We start from the raw sequence: 19,932 nt of genomic DNA, 5'->3' as shown, positions 1-19,932 counted from the left end.
GGAGCCACGTTCCGGGATTTGTCGCGAGAAACAACACCAGTTTAAGCCGCCAGACGTACTGGTACTAATGCACGCACCTTCGTCGGGTGCTACCAACAAACGTTACCGAGATATAGAGCGGCACGTAATGAAAGAACCCAGTAGAACTTATCTGGAGCCACGTTCCGGGATTTGTCGCGAGAAACAACACCAGTTTAAGACGCCAGACTTACTGGTACTAATGCACGCATCTTCGTCGGATGCTACCGCCGAACGTTAGCGGGATATAGAACGGCACGTAATGAAAGAACCCAGTAGAACTTATCTGGAGCCACGTTCCGGGATTTGTCGCGAGAAACAACACCATTTTAAGCCGCCAGACGTACTGGTACTAATGCACGCACCTTCGTCGGATGCTACCGCCGAACGTTACCGGGATATAGAACGGCATGTAATGAGAGAACCCAGTAGAACTTATCTGGAGCCACGTTCCGGGATTTGTCGCGAGAAACAACACCAGTTTAAGCCGCCAGACGTACTGGTACTAATGCACGCACCTTCGTCGGATGCTACCGCCGAACGTTAGCGGGATATAGAACGGCATGTAATGAAAGAACCCAGTAGAACTTATCTGGAGCCACGTTCCGGGATTTGTCGCGAGAAACAACACAATTTTAAGCTGCCAGACGTACTGGTACTAATGCACGCACCTTCGTTGGATGCTACCGCCGAACGTTAGCGGGATATAGAACGGCACGTAATGAAAGAACCCAGTAGAACTTATCTGGAGCCACGTTCCGGGATTTGTCGCGAGAAACAACACCAGTTTAAGCCGCCAGACGTACTGGTACTAATGCACGCACTTTCGTCGGATGCTACCGCCGAACGTTAGCGGGATATAGAACGGCATGTAATGAAAGAACCCAGTAGAACTTATCTGGAGCCACGTTCCGGGATTTGTCGCGAGAAACAGCACCATTTTAAGCCGCCAGACGTACTGGTACTAATGCACGCACCTTCGTCGGATGCTACCGCCGAACGTTACCGGGATATAGAACGGCACGTAATGAAAGAACCCAGTAGAACTTATCTGGAGCCACGTTCCGGGATTTGTCGCGAGAAACAACACCAGTTTAAGCCGCCAGACGTACTGGTACAAACCACGCACTTTCGTCGGATGCTACCGCCGAACGTTAGCGGGATATAGAACGGCATGTAATGAAAGAACCCAGTAGAACTTATCTGGAGCCACGTCCCGGGATTTGTCGCGAGAAACAACACCAGTTTAAGCCGCCAGACGTACTGGTACTAATGCACGCACCTTCATCGGATGCTACCGCCGAACGTTACCGGGATATAGAACGGCACGTAATGGAAGAACCCAGTAGAACTTATCTGGAGCCACGTTCCGGGATTTGTCACGAGAAACAACACCAGTTTAAGCCGCCACACGTACTGGTACTAATGCACGCACCTTCGTCGGGTGCTACAACCAAACGTTACCGGGATATAGAACGGCACGTAATGAAAGAACCCAGTAGAACTTATCTGGAGCCACGTTCCAGGATTTTTCGCGAGAAACAACACCAGTTTAAGCCGCCAGACGTACTGGTACTAATGCACGCACCTTCGTCGGATGCTACCGCCGAACGTTAGCGGGATATAGAACGGCATGTACTGAAAGAACCCAGTAGAACTTATCTGGAGCCACGTTCCGGGATTTGTCGCGAGAAACAACACCATTTTAAGCCGCCAGACGTACTGGTACTAATGCACGCACCTTCGTCGGATGCTACCGCCGAACGTTAGCGGGATATAGAACGGCATGTAACGAAAGATCCCAGTAGAACTTATCCGGAGCCACGTTCCGGGATTTGTCGCGAGAAACAACACCATTTTAAGCCGCCAGACGTACTGGTACTAATGCACGCACCTTCGTCGGATGCTACCGCCGAACGTTACCGGGATATAGAACGGCACGTAATGAAAGAACCCAGTAGAACTTATCTGGAGCCACGTTCCGGGATTTGTCGCGAGAAACAACACCAGTTTAAGCCGCCAGACGTACTGGTACTAATGCACGCACCTTCATCGGATGCTACCGCCGAACGTTACCGGGATATAGAACGGCACGTAATGGAAGAACCCAGTAGAACTTATCTGGAGCCACGTTCCGGGATTTGTCACGAGAAACAACACCAGTTTAAGCCGCCAGACGTACTGGTACTAATGCACGCACCTTCGTTGGGTGCTACAACCAAACGTTACCGGGCTATAGAACGGCACGTAATGAAAGAACCCAGTAGAACTTATCTGGAGCCACGTTCCGGGATTTTTCGCGAGAAACAACACCAGTTTAAGCCGCCAGACGTACTGGTACTAATGCACGCACCTTCGTCGGATGCTACCGCCGAACGTTACCGGGATATAGAACGGCATGTACTGAAAGAACCCAGTAGAACTTATCTGGAGCCACGTTCCGGGATTTGTCGTGAGAAACAACACCATTTTAAGCCGCCAGACGTACTGGTACTAATGCACGCACCTTTGTCGGACGCTACCGCCGAACGTTAGCGGGATATAGAACGGCATGTAATGAAAGAACCCAGTAGAACTTATCTGGAGCCACGTTCCGGGATTTGTCGCGAGAAACAACACCAGTTTAAGCCGCCAGACGTACTGGTACTAATGCACGCACCTTCGTCGGGTGCTACCAACAAACGTTACCGAGATATAGAGCGGCACGTAATGAAAGAACCCAGTAGAACTTATCTGGAGCCACGTTCCGGAATTTGTCGCGAGAAACAACACCAGTTTAAGACGCCAGACGTACTGGTACTAATGCACGCATCTTCGTCGGATGCTACCGCCGAACGTTAGCGGGATATAGAACGGCACGTAATGAAAGAACCCAGTAGAACTTATCTGGAGCCACGTTCCGGGATTTGTCGCGAGAAACAACACCATTTTAAGCCGCCAGACGTACTGGTACTAATGCACGCACCTTCGTCGGATGCTACCGCCGAACGTTACCGGGATATAGAACGGCATGTAATGAGAGAACCCAGTAGAACTTATCTGGAGCCACGTTCCGGGATTTGTCGCGAGAAACAACACCAGTTTAAGCCGCCAGACGTACTGGTACTAATGCACGCACCTTCGTCGGATGCTACCGCCGAACGTTAGCGGGATATAGAACGGCATGTAATGAAAGAACCCAGTAGAACTTATCTGGAGCCACGTTCCGGGATTTGTCGCGAGAAACAACACAATTTTAAGCTGCCAGACGTACTGGTACTAATGCACGCACCTTCGTCGGATGCTACCGCCGAACGTTAGCGGGATATAGAACGGCACGTAATGAAAGAACCCAGTAGAACTTATCTGGAGCCACGTTCCGGGATTTGTCGCGAGAAACAACACCATTTTAAGCCGCCAGACGTACTGGTACTAATGCACGCACCTTCGTCGGATGCTACCGCCGAACGTTAGCGGGATATAGAACGGCATGTAACGAAAGATCCCAGTAGAACTTATCTGGAGCCACGTTCCGGGATTTGTCGCGAGAAACAACACCATTTTAAGCCGCCAGACGTACTGGTACTAATGCACGCACCTTCGTCGGATGCTACCGCCGAACGTTACCGGGATATAGAACGGCACGTAATGAAAGAACCCAGTAGAACTTATCTGGAGCCACGTTCCGGGATTTGTCGCGAGAAACAACACCAGTTTAAGCCCCCAGACGTACTGGTACTAATGCACGCACCTTCATCGGATGCTACCGCCGAACGTTACCGGGATATAGAACGGCACGTAATGGAAGAATCCAGTAGAACTTATCTGGAGCCACGTTCCGGGATTTGTCACGAGAAACAACACCAGTTTAAGCCGCCAGACGTACTGGTACTAATGCACGCACCTTCGTCGGGTGCTACAACCAAACGTTACCGGGCTATAGAACGGCACGTAATGAAAGAACCCAGTAGAACTTATCTGGAGCCACGTTCCGGGATTTGTCGCGAGAAACAACACCAGTTTAAGCCGCCAGACGTACTGGTACTAATGCACGCACCTTCGTCGGATGCTACCGCCGAACGTTAGCGGGATATAGAACGGCATGTACTGAAAGAACCCAGTAGAACTTATCTGGAGCCACGTTCCGGGATTTGTCGTGAGAAACAACACCATTTTAAGCCGCCAGACGTACTGGTACTAATGCACGCACCTTTGTCGGACGCTACCGCCGAACGTTAGCGGGATATAGAACGGCATGTAATGAAAGAACCCAGTAGAACTTATCTGGAGCCACGTTCCGGGATTTGTCGCGAGAAACAACACCATTTTAAGCCGCCAGACGTACTGGTACTAATGCACGCTCCTTCGTCGGATGCTACCGCCGAACGTTACCGGGATATAGAACGGCACGTAATGAAAGAACCCAGTAGAACTTATCTGGAGCCACGTTCCGGGATTTGTCGCGAGAAACAACACAAGTTTAAGCCGCCAGACGTACTGGTACTAATGCACGCACCTTCGTCGGGTGCTACCACCAAACGTTACCGGGATATAGAACGGCACGTAATGAAAGAACCCAGTAGAACTTAGCTGGAGCCACGTTCCGGGATTTGTCGTGAGAAACAACACCATTTTAAGCCGCCAGACGTACTGGTACTAATGCACGCACCTTCGTCGGATGCTACCGCCGAACGTTACCGGGATATAGAACGGCACGTAATGAAAGAACCCAGTAGAACTTATCTGGAGCCACGTTCCGGGATTTGTCGCGAGAAACAACACCATTTTAAGCCGCCAGACGTACTGGTACTAATGCACGCACCTTCGTCGGATGCTACCGCCAAACGTTACCGGGATATAGAATGGCACGTAATGAAAGAACCCAGTAGAACTTATCTGGAGCCACGTTCCGGGATTTGTCGCGAGAAACAACACCATTTTAAGCCGCCAGACATAATGGTACTAATGCACGCACCTTCGTCGGGTGCTACCACCAAACGTTACCGGGATATAGAACGGCACGTAATGAAAGAACCCAGTAGAACTTATCTGGAGCCACGTTCCGGGATTTGTAGCGAGAAACAACACCAGTTTAAGCCGCCAGACGTACTGGTACTAATGCACGCACCTTCGTCGGATGCTACCGCCGAACGTTAGCGGGATATAGAACGGCATGTAATGAAAGAACCCAGTAGAACTTATCTGGAGCCACGTTCCGGATTTGTCGCGAGAAACAACACCATTTTAAGCTGCCAGACGTACTGGTACTAATGCACGCACCTTCGTCGGATGCTACCGCCGAACGTTACCGGGATATAGAACGGCACGTAATGAAAGAACCCAGTAGAACTTATCTGGAGCCACGTTCCGGGATTTGTCGCGAGAAACAACACCAGTTTAAGCCGCCAGACGTACTGGTACTAATGCACGCACCTTCGTCAGATGCTACCGCCGAACTTTAGCGGGCTATAGAACGGCATGTAATGAAAGAACCCAGTAGAACTTATCTGGAGCCACGTTCCGGGATTTGTCGCGAGAAACAACACCATTTTAAGCCGCCAGACGTACTGGTACTAATGCACGCACCTTCGTCGGATGCTACCGCCGAACGTTAGCGGGATATAGAACGGCACGTAACGAAAGAACCCAGTAGAACTTATCTGGAGCCACGTTCCGGGATTTGTCGCGAGAAACAACACCAGTTTAAGCCGCCAGACGTACTGGTACTAATGCACGCACTTTCGTCGGATGCTACCGCCGAACGTTAGCGGGCTATAGAACGGCATGTAATGAAAGAACCCAGTAGAACTTATCTGGAGCCACGTTCCGGGATTTGTCGCGAGAAACAACACCAGTTTAAGGCGCCAGACGTACTGGTACTAATGCACGCACCTTCATCGGATGCTACCGCCGAACGTTACCGGGATATAGAACGGCATGTAATGGATGAACCCAGTAGAACTTATCTGGAGCCACGTTCCTGGATTTGTCATGAGAAACAACACCAGTTTAAGCCGCCAGACGTACTGGTACTAATGCACGCACCTTCGTCGGGTGCTACAGCCAAACGTTACCGGGATATAGAACGGCACGTAATGAAAGAACCCAGTAGAACTTATCTGGAGCCACGTTCCGGGATTTTTCACGAGAAACAACACCAGTTTAAGCCGCCAGACGTACTGGTACTAATGCACGCACCTTCGTCGGATGCTACCGCCGAAAGTTAGCGGGATATAGAACGGCATGTACTGAAAGAACCCAGTAGAACTTATCTGGAGCCACGTTCCGGGATTTGTCGCGAGAAACAACACCATTTTAAGCCGCCAGACGTACTGGTACTAATGCACGCACCTTCGTCGGATGCTACCGCCGAACGTTAGCGGGATATAGAACGGCACGTAATGATAGAACCCAGTAGAACATATCTGGAGCCACGTTCCGGGATTTGTCGCGAGAAACAACACCATTTTAAGCCGCCAGACGTACTGGTACTAATGCACGCACCTTCGTCGGACTACCGCCGAACGTTAGCGGGATATAGAACGGCATGTAACGAAAGATCCCAGTAGAACTTATCTGGAGCCACGTTCCGGGATTTGTCGCGAGAAACAACACCATTTTAAGCCGCCAGACGTACTGGTACTAATGCACTCACCTTCGTCGGATGCTACCGCCGAACGTTACCGGGATATAGAACGGCACGTAGTGAAAGAACCCAGTAGAACTTATCTGGAGCCACGTTCCGGGATTTGTCGCGAGAAACAACACCAGTTTAAGCCGCCAGACGTACTGGTACTAATGCACGCACCTTCGTCGGGTGCTACCACCAAACGTTACCGGGATATAGAACGGCACGTAATGAAAGAACCCAGTAGAACTTAGCTGGAGCCACGTTCCGGGATTTGTCGTGAGAAACAACACCATTTTAAGCCGCCAGACGTACTGGTACTAATGCACGCACCTTCGTCGGATGCTACCGCCGAACGTTACCGGGATATAGAACGGCACGTAATGAAAGAACCCAGTAGAACTTATCTGGAGCCACGTTCCGGGATTTGTCGCGAGAAACAACACCATTTTAAGCCGCCAGACATAATGGTACTAATGCACGCACCTTCGTCGGATGCTACCGCCAAACGTTACCGGGATATAGAATGGCACGTAATGAAAGAACCCAGTAGAACTTATCTGGAGCCACGTTCCGGGATTTGTCGCGAGAAACAACACCATTTTAAGCCGCCAGACATAATGGTACTAATGCACGCACCTTCGTCGGGTGCTACCACCAAACGTTACCGGGATATAGAACGGCACGTAATGAAAGAACCCAGTAGAACTTATCTGGAGCCACGTTCCGGATTTGTCGCGAGAAACAACACCATTTTAAGCTGCCAGACGTACTGGTACTAATGCACGCACCTTCGTCGGATGCTACCGCCGAACGTTAGCGGGATATAGAACGGCACGTAATGAAAGAACCCAGTAGAACTTATCTGGAGCCACGTTCCGGGATTTGTCGCGAGAAACAACACCAGTTTAAGCCGCCAGACGTACTGGTACTAATGCACGCACCTTCGTCAGATGCTACCGCCGAACTTTAGCGGGATATAGAACGGCATGTAATGAAAGAACCCAGTAGAACTTATCTGGAGCCACGTTCCGGGATTTGTCGCGAGAAACAACACCATTTTAAGCCGCCAGACGTACTGGTACTAATGCACGCACCTTCGTCGGATGCTACCGCCGAACGTTAGCGGGATATAGAACGGCACGTAACGAAAGAACCCAGTAGAACTTATCTGGAGCCACGTTCCGGGATTTGTCGCGAGAAACAACACCAGTTTAAGCCGCCAGACGTACTGGTACTAATGCACGCACTTTCGTCGGATGCTACCGCCGAACGTTAGCGGGCTATAGAACGGCATGTAATGAAAGAACCCAGTAGAACTTATCTGGAGCCACGTTCCGGGATTTGTCGCGAGAAACAACACCAGTTTAAGGCGCCAGACGTACTGGTACTAATGCACGCACCTTCATCGGATGCTACCGCCGAACGTTACCGGGATATAGAACGGCATGTAATGGATGAACCCAGTAGAACTTATCTGGAGCCACGTTCCTGGATTTGTCATGAGAAACAACACCAGTTTAAGCCGCCAGACGTACTGGTACTAATGCACGCACCTTCGTCGGGTGCCACAGCCAAACGTTACCGGGATATAGAACGGCACGTAATGAAAGAACCCAGTAGAACTTATCTGGAGCCACGTTCCGGGATTTTTCACGAGAAACAACACCAGTTTAAGCCGCCAGACGTACTGGTACTAATGCACGCACCTTCGTCGGATGCTACCGCCGAACGTTAGCGGGATATAGAACGGCATGTACTGAAAGAACCCAGTAGAACTTATCTGGAGCCACGTTCCGGGATTTGTCGCGAGAAACAACACCATTTTAAGCCGCCAGACGTACTGGTACTAATGCACGCACCTTCGTCGGATGCTACCGCCGAACGTTAGCGGGATATAGAACGGCACGTAATGATAGAACCCAGTAGAACATATCTGGAGCCACGTTCCGGGATTTGTCGCGAGAAACAACACCATTTTAAGCCGCCAGACGTACTGGTACTAATGCACGCACCTTCGTCGGATGCTACCGCCGAACGTTAGCGGGATATAGAACGGCATGTAACGAAAGATCCCAGTAGAACTTATCTGGAGCCACGTTCCGGGATTTGTCGCGAGAAACAACACCATTTTAAGCCGCCAGACGTACTGGTACTAATGCACTCACCTTCGTCGGATGCTACCGCCGAACGTTACCGGGATATAGAACGGCACGTAGTGAAAGAACCCAGTAGAACTTATCTGGAGCCACGTTCCGGGATTTGTCGCGAGAAACAACACCAGTTTAAGCCGCCAGACGTACTGGTACTAATGCACGCACCTTCGTCGGGTGCTACCAACAAACGTTACCGAGATATAGAGCGGCACGTAATGTAAGAACCCAGTAGAACTTATCTGGAGCCACGTTCCGGGATTTGTCGCGAGAAACAACACCAGTTTAAGACGCCAGACGTACTGGTACTAATGCACGCACCTTCGTCGGATGCTACCGCCGAACGTTAGCGGGATATAGAACGGCACGTAATGAAAGAACCCAGTAGAACTTATCTGGAGCCACGTTCCGGGATTTGTCGCGAGAAACAACACCATTTTAAGCCGCCAGACGTACTGGTACTAATGCACGCACCTTCGTCGGATGCTACCGCCGAACGTTACTGGGATATAGAACGGCATGTAATGAGAGAACCCAGTAGAACTTATCTGGAGCCACGTTCCGGGATTTGTCGCGAGAAACAACACCAGTTTAAGCCACCAGACGTACTGGTACTAATGCACGCATCTTCGTCGGATGCTACCGCCGAACGTTAGCGCGATATAGAACGGCACGTATTGAAAGAACCCAGTAGAACTTATCTGGAGCCACGTTCCGGGATTTGTCGCGAGAAACAACACCAGTTTAAGCCGCCAGACGTACTGGTACTAATGCACGCACATTCGTCGGATGCTACCGCCGAACGTTAGCGGGATATAGAACGGCATGTAATGAAAGAACCCAGTAGAACTTATCTGGAGCCACGTTCCGGGATTTGTCGCGAGAAACAACACCAGTTTAAGCCACCAGACGTACTGGTACTAATGCACGCATCTTCGTCGGATGCTACCGCCGATCGTTGGCGGGATATAGAACGGCACGTATTGAAAGAACCCAGTAGAACTTATCTGGAGCCACGTTCCGGGATTTGTCGCGAGAAACAACACCAGTTTAAGCCGCCAGACGTACTGGTACTAATGCACGCACCTTCGTCGGATGCTACCGCCGAACGTTACCGGGATATAGAACGGCATGTAATGAAAGAACCCCGTAGAACTTATCTGGAGCCACGTTCCGGGATTTGTCGCGAGAAACAACACCATTTTAAGCCGCCAGACGTACTGGTACTAATGCACGCACCTTCGTCGGATGCTACCGCCGAACGTTACCGGGATATAGAACGGCACGTAATGAAAGAACCCAGTAGAACTTATCTGGAGCCACGTTCTGGGATTTGTCGCGAGAAACAACACCATTTTAAGCCGCCAGACGTACTGGTACTAATGCACGCACCTTCGTCGGATGCTACCGCCGAACGTTACCGGGATATAGAACGGCACGTAATGAAAGAACCCAGTAGAACTTATCTGGAGCCACGTTCCTGGATTTGTCGCGAGAAACAACACCATTTTAAGCCGCCAGACGTACTGGTACTAATGCACGCACCTTCGTCGGGTGTTACCACCAAACGTTAGCGGGATATAGAACGGCACGTAATGAAAGAACCCAGTAGAAATTATCTGGAGCCACGTTCCTGGATTTTTAGCGAGAAACAACACCAGTTTAAGCCGCCAGACGTACTGGTACTAATGCACGCACCTTCGTCGGGTGCTACCAACAAACGTTACCGGGATATAGAGCGGCACGTAATGAAAGAACCCAGTAGAACTTATCTGGAGCCACGTTCCGGGATTTGTCGCGAGAAACAACACCAGTTTAAGACGCCAGACGTACTGGTACTAATGCACGCACCTTCGTCGGATGCTACCGCCGAACGTTACCGGGATATAGAACGGCACGTAATGAAAGAACCCAGTAGAACTTATCTGGAGCCACGTTCCGGGATTTGTCGCGAGAAACAACACCATTTTAAGCCGCCAGACGTACTGGTACTAATGCACGCACCTTCGTCGGATGCAACCGCCGAACGTTACCGGGATATAGAACGGCACGTAATGAAAGAACCCAGTAGAACTTATCTGGAGCCACGTTCCGGGATTTTTCACGAGAAACAACACCAGTTTAAGCCGCCAGACGTACTGGTACTAATGCACGCACCTTCGTCGGATGCTACCGCCGAACGTTAGCGGGATATAGAACGGCATGTACTGAAAGAACCCAGTAGAACTTATCTGGAGCCACGTTCCGGGATTTGTCGTGAGAAACAACACCATTTTAAGCCGCCAGACGTACTGGTACTAATGCACGCACCTTCGTCGGATGCTACCGCCGAACGTTAGCGGGATATAGAACGGCACGTAATGATAGAACCCAGTAGAACTTATCTGGAGCCACGTTCCGGGATTTGTCGCGAGAAACAACACCATTTTAAGCCGCCAGACGTACTGGTACTAATGCACGCACCTTCGTCGGATGCTACCGCCGAACTTTAGCGGGATATAGAACGGCATGTAACGAAAGATCCCAGTAGAACTTATCTGGAGCCACGTTCCGGGATTTGTCGCGAGAAACAACACCATTTTAAGCCGCCAGACGTACTGGTACTAATGCACGCACCTTCGTCGGATGCTACCGCCGAACGTTACCGCGATATAGAACGGCACGTAATGAAAGAACCCAGTAGAACTTATCTGGAGCCACGTTCCGGGATTTGTCGCGAGAAACAACACCAGTTTAAGCCGCCAGACGTACTAGTACTAATGCACGCACCTTCATCGGATGCTACCGCCGAACGTTACCGGGATATAGAACGGCACGTAATGGAAGAACCCAGTAGAACTTATCTGGAGCCACGTTCCGGGATTTGTCACGAGAAACAACACCAGTTTAAGCCGCCAGACGTACTGGTACTAATGCACGCACCTTCGTCGGGTGCTACAACCAAACGTTACCGGGATATAGAACGGCACGTAATGAAAGAACCCAGTAGAACTTATCTGGAGCCACGTTCCGGGATTTTTCGCGAGAAACAACACCAGTTTAAGCCGCCAGACGTACTGGTACTAATGCACGCACCTTCGTCGGATGCTACCGCCGAACGTTAGCGGGATATAGAACGGCATGTACTGAAAGAACCCAGTAGAACTTATCTGGAGCCACGTTCCGGGATTTGTCGTGAGAAACAACACCATTTTAAGCCGCCAGACGTACTGGTACTAATGCACGCACCTTCGTCGGATGCTACCGCCGAACGTTACCGAAATATAGAACGGCATGTAATGAAAGAACCCAGTAGAACTTATCTGGAGCCACGTTCCGGGATTTGTCGCGAGAAACAACACCATTTTAAGCCGCCAGACGTACTGGTACTAATGCACGCACCTTCGTCGGATGCTACCGCCGAACGTTACCGGGATATAGAACGGCACGTAATGAAAGAACCCAGTAGAACTTATCTGGAGCCACGTTCCGGGATTTGTCGCGAGAAACAACACAAGTTTAAGCCGCCAGACGTACTGGTACTAATGCACGCACCTTCGTCGGGTGCTACCACCAAACGTTACCGGGATATAGAACGGCACGTAATGAAAGAACCCAGTAGAACTTATCTGGAGCCACGTTCCGGGATTTGTCGCGAGAAACAACACAAGTTTAAGCCGCCAGACGTACTGGTACTAATGCACGCACCTTCGTCGGGTGCTACCACCAAACGTTACCGGGATATAGAACGGCACGTAATGAAAGAACCCAGTAGAACTTATCTGGAGCCACGTTCCGGGATTTGTCGCGAGAAACAACACCATTTTAAGCCGCCAGACGTACTGGTACTAATGCACGCACCTTCGTCGGATGCTACCGCCGAACGTTACCGGGATATAGAACGGCACGTAATGAAAGAACCCAGTAGAACTTATCTGGAGCCACGTTCCGGGATTTGTCGCGAGAAACAACACCAGTTTAAGCCGCCAGACGTACTGGTACTAATGCACGCACTTTCGTCGGATGCTACCGCCGAACGTTAGCGGGATATAGAACGGCATGTAATGAAAGAACCCAGTAGAACTTATCTGGAGCCACGTTCCGGGATTTGTCGCGAGAAACAACACCAGTTTAAGCCGCCAGACGTACTGGTACTAATGCACGCACCTTCATCGGATGCTACCGCCGAACGTTACCGGGATATAGAACGGCACGTAATGGAAGAACCCAGTAGAACTTATCTGGAGCCACGTTCCGGGATTTGTCATGAGAAACAACACCAGTTTAAGCCGCCAGACGTACTGGTACTAATGCACGCACCTTCGTCGGGTGCTACAACCAAACGTTACCGGGATATAGAACGGCACGTAATGAAAGAACCCAGTAGAACTTATCTGGAGCCACGTTCCGGGATTTTTCACGAGAAACAACACCAGTTTAAGCCGCCAGACGTACTGGTACTAATACACGCACCTTCGTCGGATGCTACCGCCGAACGTTAGCGGGATATAGAACGGCATGTACTGAAAGAACCCAGTAGAACTTATCTGGAGCCACGTTCCGGGATTTGTCGTGAGAAAGAACACCATTTTAAGCCCCCAGACGTACTGGTACTAATGCACGCACCTTTGTCGGATGCTACCGCCGAACGTTAGCGGGATATAGAACGGCACGTAATGATAGAAACCAGTAGAACTTATCTGGAGCCACGTTCCGGGATTTGTCGCGAGAAACAACACCATTTTAAGCCGCCAGACGTACTGGTACTAATGCACGCACCTTCGTCGGATGCTACCGCCGAACGTTACCGGGATATAGAACGGCACGTAATGAAAGAACCCAGTAGAACTTATCTGGAGCCACGTTCCGGGATTTGTCGCGAGAAACAACACAAGTTTAAGCCGCCAGACGTACTGGTACTAATGCACGCACCTTCGTCGGGTGCTACCACCAAACGTTACCGGGATATAGAACGGCACGTAATGAAAGAACCCACTAGAACTTATCTGGAGCCACGTTCCGGGATTTGTCGTGAGAAACAACACCATTTTAAGCCACCAGACGTACTGGTACTAATGCACGCACCTTCGTCGGATGCTACCGCCGAACGTTACCGGGATATAGAACGGCACGTAATGAAAGAACCCAGTAGAACTTATCTGGAGCCACGTTCCGGGATTTGTCGCGAGAAACAACACAAGTTTAAGCCGCCAGACGTACTGGTACTAATGCACGCACCTTCGTCAGATGCTACTGCCGAACGTTACCGGGATATAGAATGGCACGTAATGAAAGAACCCAGTAGAACTTATCTGGAGCCACGTTCCGGGATTTGTCGCGAGAAACAACACCATTTTAAGCCGCCAGACATAATGGTACTAATGCACGCACCTTCGTCGGGTGCTACCACCAAACGTTACCGGGATATGGAACGGCACGTAATGAAAGAACCCAGTAGAACTTATCTGGAGCCACGTTCCGGGATTTGTAGCGAGAAACAACACCAGTTTAAGCCGCCAGACGTACTGGTACTAATGCACTCACCTTCGTCGGATGCTACCGCCGAACGTTAGCGGGATATAGAACGGCATGTAATGAATGAACCCAGTAGAACTTATCTGGAGCCACGTTCCGGGATTTGTCGCGAGAAACAACACCATTTTAAGCTGCCAGACGTACTGGTACTAATGCACGCACCTTCGTCGGATGCTACCGCCGAACGTTAGCGGGATATAGAACGGCACATAATGAAAGAACCCAGTAGAACTTATCTGGAGCCACGTTCCGGGATTTGTCGCGAGAAACAACACCAGTTTAAGCCGCCAGACGTACTGGTACCAATGCACGCACCTTCGTCAGATGCTACCGCCGAACGTTAGCGGGATATAGAACGGCATGTAATGAAAGAACCCAGTAGAACTTATCTGGAGCCACGTTCCGGGATTTGTCGCGAGAAACAACACCATTTTAAGCCGCCAGACGTACTGGTACTAATGCACGCACCTTCGTCGGATGCTACCGCCGAACGTTACCGGGATATAGAACGGCACGTAATGAAAGAACCCAGTAGAACTTATCTGGAGCCACGTTCCGGGATTTGTCGCGAGAAACAACACCAGTTTAAGCCGCCAGACGTACTGGTACTAATGCACGCACCTTCATCGGATGCTACCGCCGAACGTTACCGGGATATAGAACGGCACGTAATGGAAGAACCCAGTAGAACTTATCTGGAGGCACGTTCCGGGATTTGTCATGAGAAACAACACCAGTTTAAGCCGCCAGACGTACTGGTACTAATGCACGCACCTTCGTCGGGTGCTACAACCAAACGTTACCGGGATATAGAACGGCACGTAATGAAAGAACCCAGTAGAAATTATCTGGAGCCACGTTCCGGGATTTTTCACGAGAAACAACACCAGATTAAGCCGCCAGACGTACTGGTACTAATACACGCACCTTCGTCGGATCCTACCGCCGAACGTTAGCGGGATATAGAACGGCATGTACTGAAAGAACCCAGTAGAACTTATCTGGAGCCACGTTCCGGGATTTGTCGTGAGAAACAACACCATTTTAAGCCGCCAGACGTACTGGTACTAATGCACGCACCTTCGTCGGATGCTACCGCCGAACGTTAGCGGGATATAGAACGGCACGTAGTGATAGAACCCAGTAGAACTTATCTGGAGCCACGTTCCGGGATTTGTCGCGAGAAACAACACCATTTTAATCCGCCAGACGTACTGGTACTAATGCACGCACCTTCGTCGGATGCTACCGCCGAACGTTAGCGGGATATAGAACGGCATGTAACGAAAGATCCCAGTAGAACTTATCTGGAGCCACGTTCCGGGATTTGTCGCGAGAAACAACACCATTTTAAGCCGCCAGACGTACTGGTACTAATGCACGCACCTTCGTCGGGTGCTACCAACAAACGTTACCGGGATATAGAGCGGCACGTAATGAAAGAACCCAGTAGAACTTATCTGGAGCCACGTTCCGGGATTTGTCGCGAGAAACAACACCATTTTAAGCCGCCAGACGTACTGGTACTAATGCACGCACCTTCGTCGGATGCTACCGCCGAACGTTACCGGGATATAGAACGGCACGTAGTGAAAGAACCCAGTAGAACTTATCTGGAGCCACGTTCCGGGATTTGTCGCGAGAAACAACACCAGTTTAAGCCGCCAGACGTACTGGTACTAATGCACGCACCTTCGTCGGGTGCTACCACCAAACGTTAGCGGGATATAGAACGGCACGTAATGAAAGAAGCCAGTAGAAATTATCTGGAGCCACGTTCCTGGATTTTTAGCGAGAAACAACACCAGTTTAAGCCGCCAGACGTACTGGTACTAATGCACGCACCTTCGTCGGGTGCTCCAACAAACGTTACTGGGATATAGAGCGGCACGTAATGAAAGAACCCAGTAGAACTTATCTGGAGCCACGTTCCGGGATTTGTCGCGAGAAACAACACCATTTTAAGCCACCAGAAGTACTGGTACTAATGCACGCGCCTTTGTCAGATGCTACCGCCGAACGTTACCGGGATATAGAACGGCACGTAATGGAAAAACCCAGTAGAACTTATCTGGAGCCACGTTGCGGAATTTGTCGTGAGAAACAACACCATTTTAAGCCGCCAGACGTACTGGTACTAATGCACGCACCTTCGTCGGATGCTACCGCCGAACGTTAGCGGGATATAGAACGGCATGTAATGAAAGAACCCAGTAGAACTTATCTGGAGCCACGTTCCGGGATTTGTCGCGAGAAACAACACCAGTTTAAGCCACCAGACGTACTGGTACTAATGCACGCATCTTCGTCGGATGCTACCACCGAACGTTAGCGGGATATAGAACGGCACGTATTGAAAGAACCCAGTAGAACTTATCTGGAGCCACGTTCCAGGATTTTTCGCGAGAAACAACACCAGTTTAAGCCACCAGACGTACTGGTACTAATGCACGCATCTTCGTCGGATGCTACCGCCGAACGTTACCGGGATATAGAACGGCATGTAATGAAAGAACCCCGTAGAACTTATCTGGAGCCACGTTCCGGGATTTGTCGCGAGAAACAACACCAGTTTAAGCCGCCAGACGTACTGGTACTAATGCACGCACCTTCGTCGGATGCTACCGCCGAACGTTAGCGGGATATAGAACGGCACGTATTGAAAGAACCCAGTAGAACTTATCTGGAGCCACGTTCCGGGATTTGTCGCGAGAAACAACACCAGTTTAAGCCACCAGACGTACTGGTACTAATGCACGCATCTTCGTCGGATGCTACCGCCGAACGTTACCGGGATATAGAACGGCATGTAATGAAAGAACCCCGTAGAACTTATCTGGAGCCACGTTCCGGGATTTGTCGCGAGAAACAACACCAGTTTAAGCCGCCAGACGTACTGGTGCTAATGCACGCACCTTCGTCGGGTGCTACCGCCGAACGTTAGCGGGATATAGAACGGCATGTACTGAAAGAACCCAGTAGAACTTATCTGGAGCCACGTTCCGGGATTTGTCGTGAGAAACAACACCATTTTAAGCCGCCAGACGTACTGGTACTAATGCACGCACCTTCGTCGGATGCTACCGCCGAACGTTAGCGGGATATAGAACGGCACGTAATGATAGAACCCAGTAGAACTTATCTGGAGCCACGTTCCGGGATTTGTCGCGAGAAACAACACCATTTTAAGCCGCCAGACGTACTGGTACTAATGCACGCACCTTCGTCGGATGCTACCGCCGAACGTTACCGGGATATAGAACGGCACATAATGAAAGAACCCAGTAGAACTTATCTGGAGCCACGTTCCGGGATTTGTCGCGAGAAACAACACCAGTTTAAGCCGCCAGACGTACTGGTACTAATGCACGCACCTTCATCGGATGCTACCGCCGAACGTTACCGGGATATAGAACGGCACGTAATGGAAGAACCCAGTAGAACTTATCTGGAGCCACGTTCCGGGATTTTTCACGAGAAACAACACCAGATTAAGCCGCCAGACGTACTGGTACTAATACACGCACCTTCGTCGGATCCTACCGCCGAACGTTAGCGGGATATAGAACGGCATGTACTGAAAGAACCCAGTAGAACTTATCTGGAGCCACGTTCCGGGATTTGTCGTGAGAAACAACACCATTTTAAGCCGCCAGACGTACTGGTACTAATGCACGCACCTTCGTCGGATGCTACCGCCGAACGTTAGCGGGATATAGAACGGCACGTAGTGATAGAACCCAGTAGAACTTATCTGGAGCCACGTTCCGGGATTTGTCGCGAGAAACAACACCATTTTAATCCGCCAGACGTACTGGTACTAATGCACGCACCTTCGTCGGATGCTACCGCCGAACGTTAGCGGGATATAGAACGGCATGTAACGAAAGATCCCAGTAGAACTTATCTGGAGCCACGTTCCGGGATTTGTCGCGAGAAACAACACCATTTTAAGCCGCCAGACGTACTGGTACTAATGCACGCACCTTCGTCGGGTGCTACCAACAAACGTTACCGGGATATAGAGCGGCACGTAATGAAAGAACCCAGTAGAACTTATCTGGAGCCACGTTCCGGGATTTGTCGCGAGAAACAACACCATTTTAAGCCGCCAGACGTACTGGTACTAATGCACGCACCTTCGTCGGATGCTACCGCCGAACGTTACCGGGATATAGAACGGCACGTAGTGAAAGAACCCAGTAGAACTTATCTGGAGCCACGTTCCGGGATTTGTCGCGAGAAACAACACCAGTTTAAGCCGCCAGACGTACTGGTACTAATGCACGCACCTTCGTCGGGTGCTACCACCAAACGTTAGCGGGATATAGAACGGCACGTAATGAAAGAAGCCAGTAGAAATTATCTGGAGCCACGTTCCTGGATTTTTAGCGAGAAACAACACCAGTTTAAGCCGCCAGACGTACTGGTACTAATGCACGCACCTTCGTCGGGTGCTCCAACAAACGTTACTGGGATATAGAGCGGCACGTAATGAAAGAACCCAGTAGAACTTATCTGGAGCCACGTTCCGGGATTTGTCGCGAGAAACAACACCATTTTAAGCCACCAGAAGTACTGGTACTAATGCACGCGCCTTTGTCAGATGCTACCGCCGAACGTTACCGGGATATAGAACGGCACGTAATGGAAAAACCCAGTAGAACTTATCTGGAGCCACGTTGCGGAATTTGTCGTGAGAAACAACACCATTTTAAGCCGCCAGACGTACTGGTACTAATGCACGCACCTTCGTCGGATGCTACCGCCGAACGTTAGCGGGATATAGAACGGCATGTAATGAAAGAACCCAGTAGAACTTATCTGGAGCCACGTTCCGGGATTTGTCGCGAGAAACAACACCAGTTTAAGCCACCAGACGTACTGGTACTAATGCACGCATCTTCGTCGGATGCTACCACCGAACGTTAGCGGGATATAGAACGGCACGTATTGAAAGAACCCAGTAGAACTTATCTGGAGCCACGTTCCAGGATTTTTCGCGAGAAACAACACCAGTTTAAGCCACCAGACGTACTGGTACTAATGCACGCATCTTCGTCGGATGCTACCGCCGAACGTTACCGGGATATAGAACGGCATGTAATGAAAGAACCCCGTAGAACTTATCTGGAGCCACGTTCCGGGATTTGTCGCGAGAAACAACACCAGTTTAAGCCGCCAGACGTACTGGTACTAATGCACGCACCTTCGTCGGATGCTACCGCCGAACGTTAGCGGGATATAGAACGGCACGTATTGAAAGAACCCAGTAGAACTTATCTGGAGCCACGTTCCGGGATTTGTCGCGAGAAACAACACCAGTTTAAGCCACCAGACGTACTGGTACTAATGCACGCATCTTCGTCGGATGCTACCGCCGAACGTTACCGGGATATAGAACGGCATGTAATGAAAGAACCCCGTAGAACTTATCTGGAGCCACGTTCCGGGATTTGTCGCGAGAAACAACACCAGTTTAAGCCGCCAGACGTACTGGTGCTAATGCACGCACCTTCGTCGGGTGCTACCGCCGAACGTTAGCGGGATATAGAACGGCATGTACTGAAAGAACCCAGTAGAACTTATCTGGAGCCACGTTCCGGGATTTGTCGTGAGAAACAACACCATTTTAAGCCG

This window comes from Schistocerca gregaria, chromosome 11, assembly GCF_023897955.1.
Source record: "Schistocerca gregaria isolate iqSchGreg1 chromosome 11, iqSchGreg1.2, whole genome shotgun sequence".
In the NCBI taxonomy this organism is placed as follows: Eukaryota; Metazoa; Arthropoda; class Insecta; order Orthoptera; family Acrididae; genus Schistocerca; species Schistocerca gregaria.
This window is presented reverse-complemented; position numbering follows the sequence as displayed.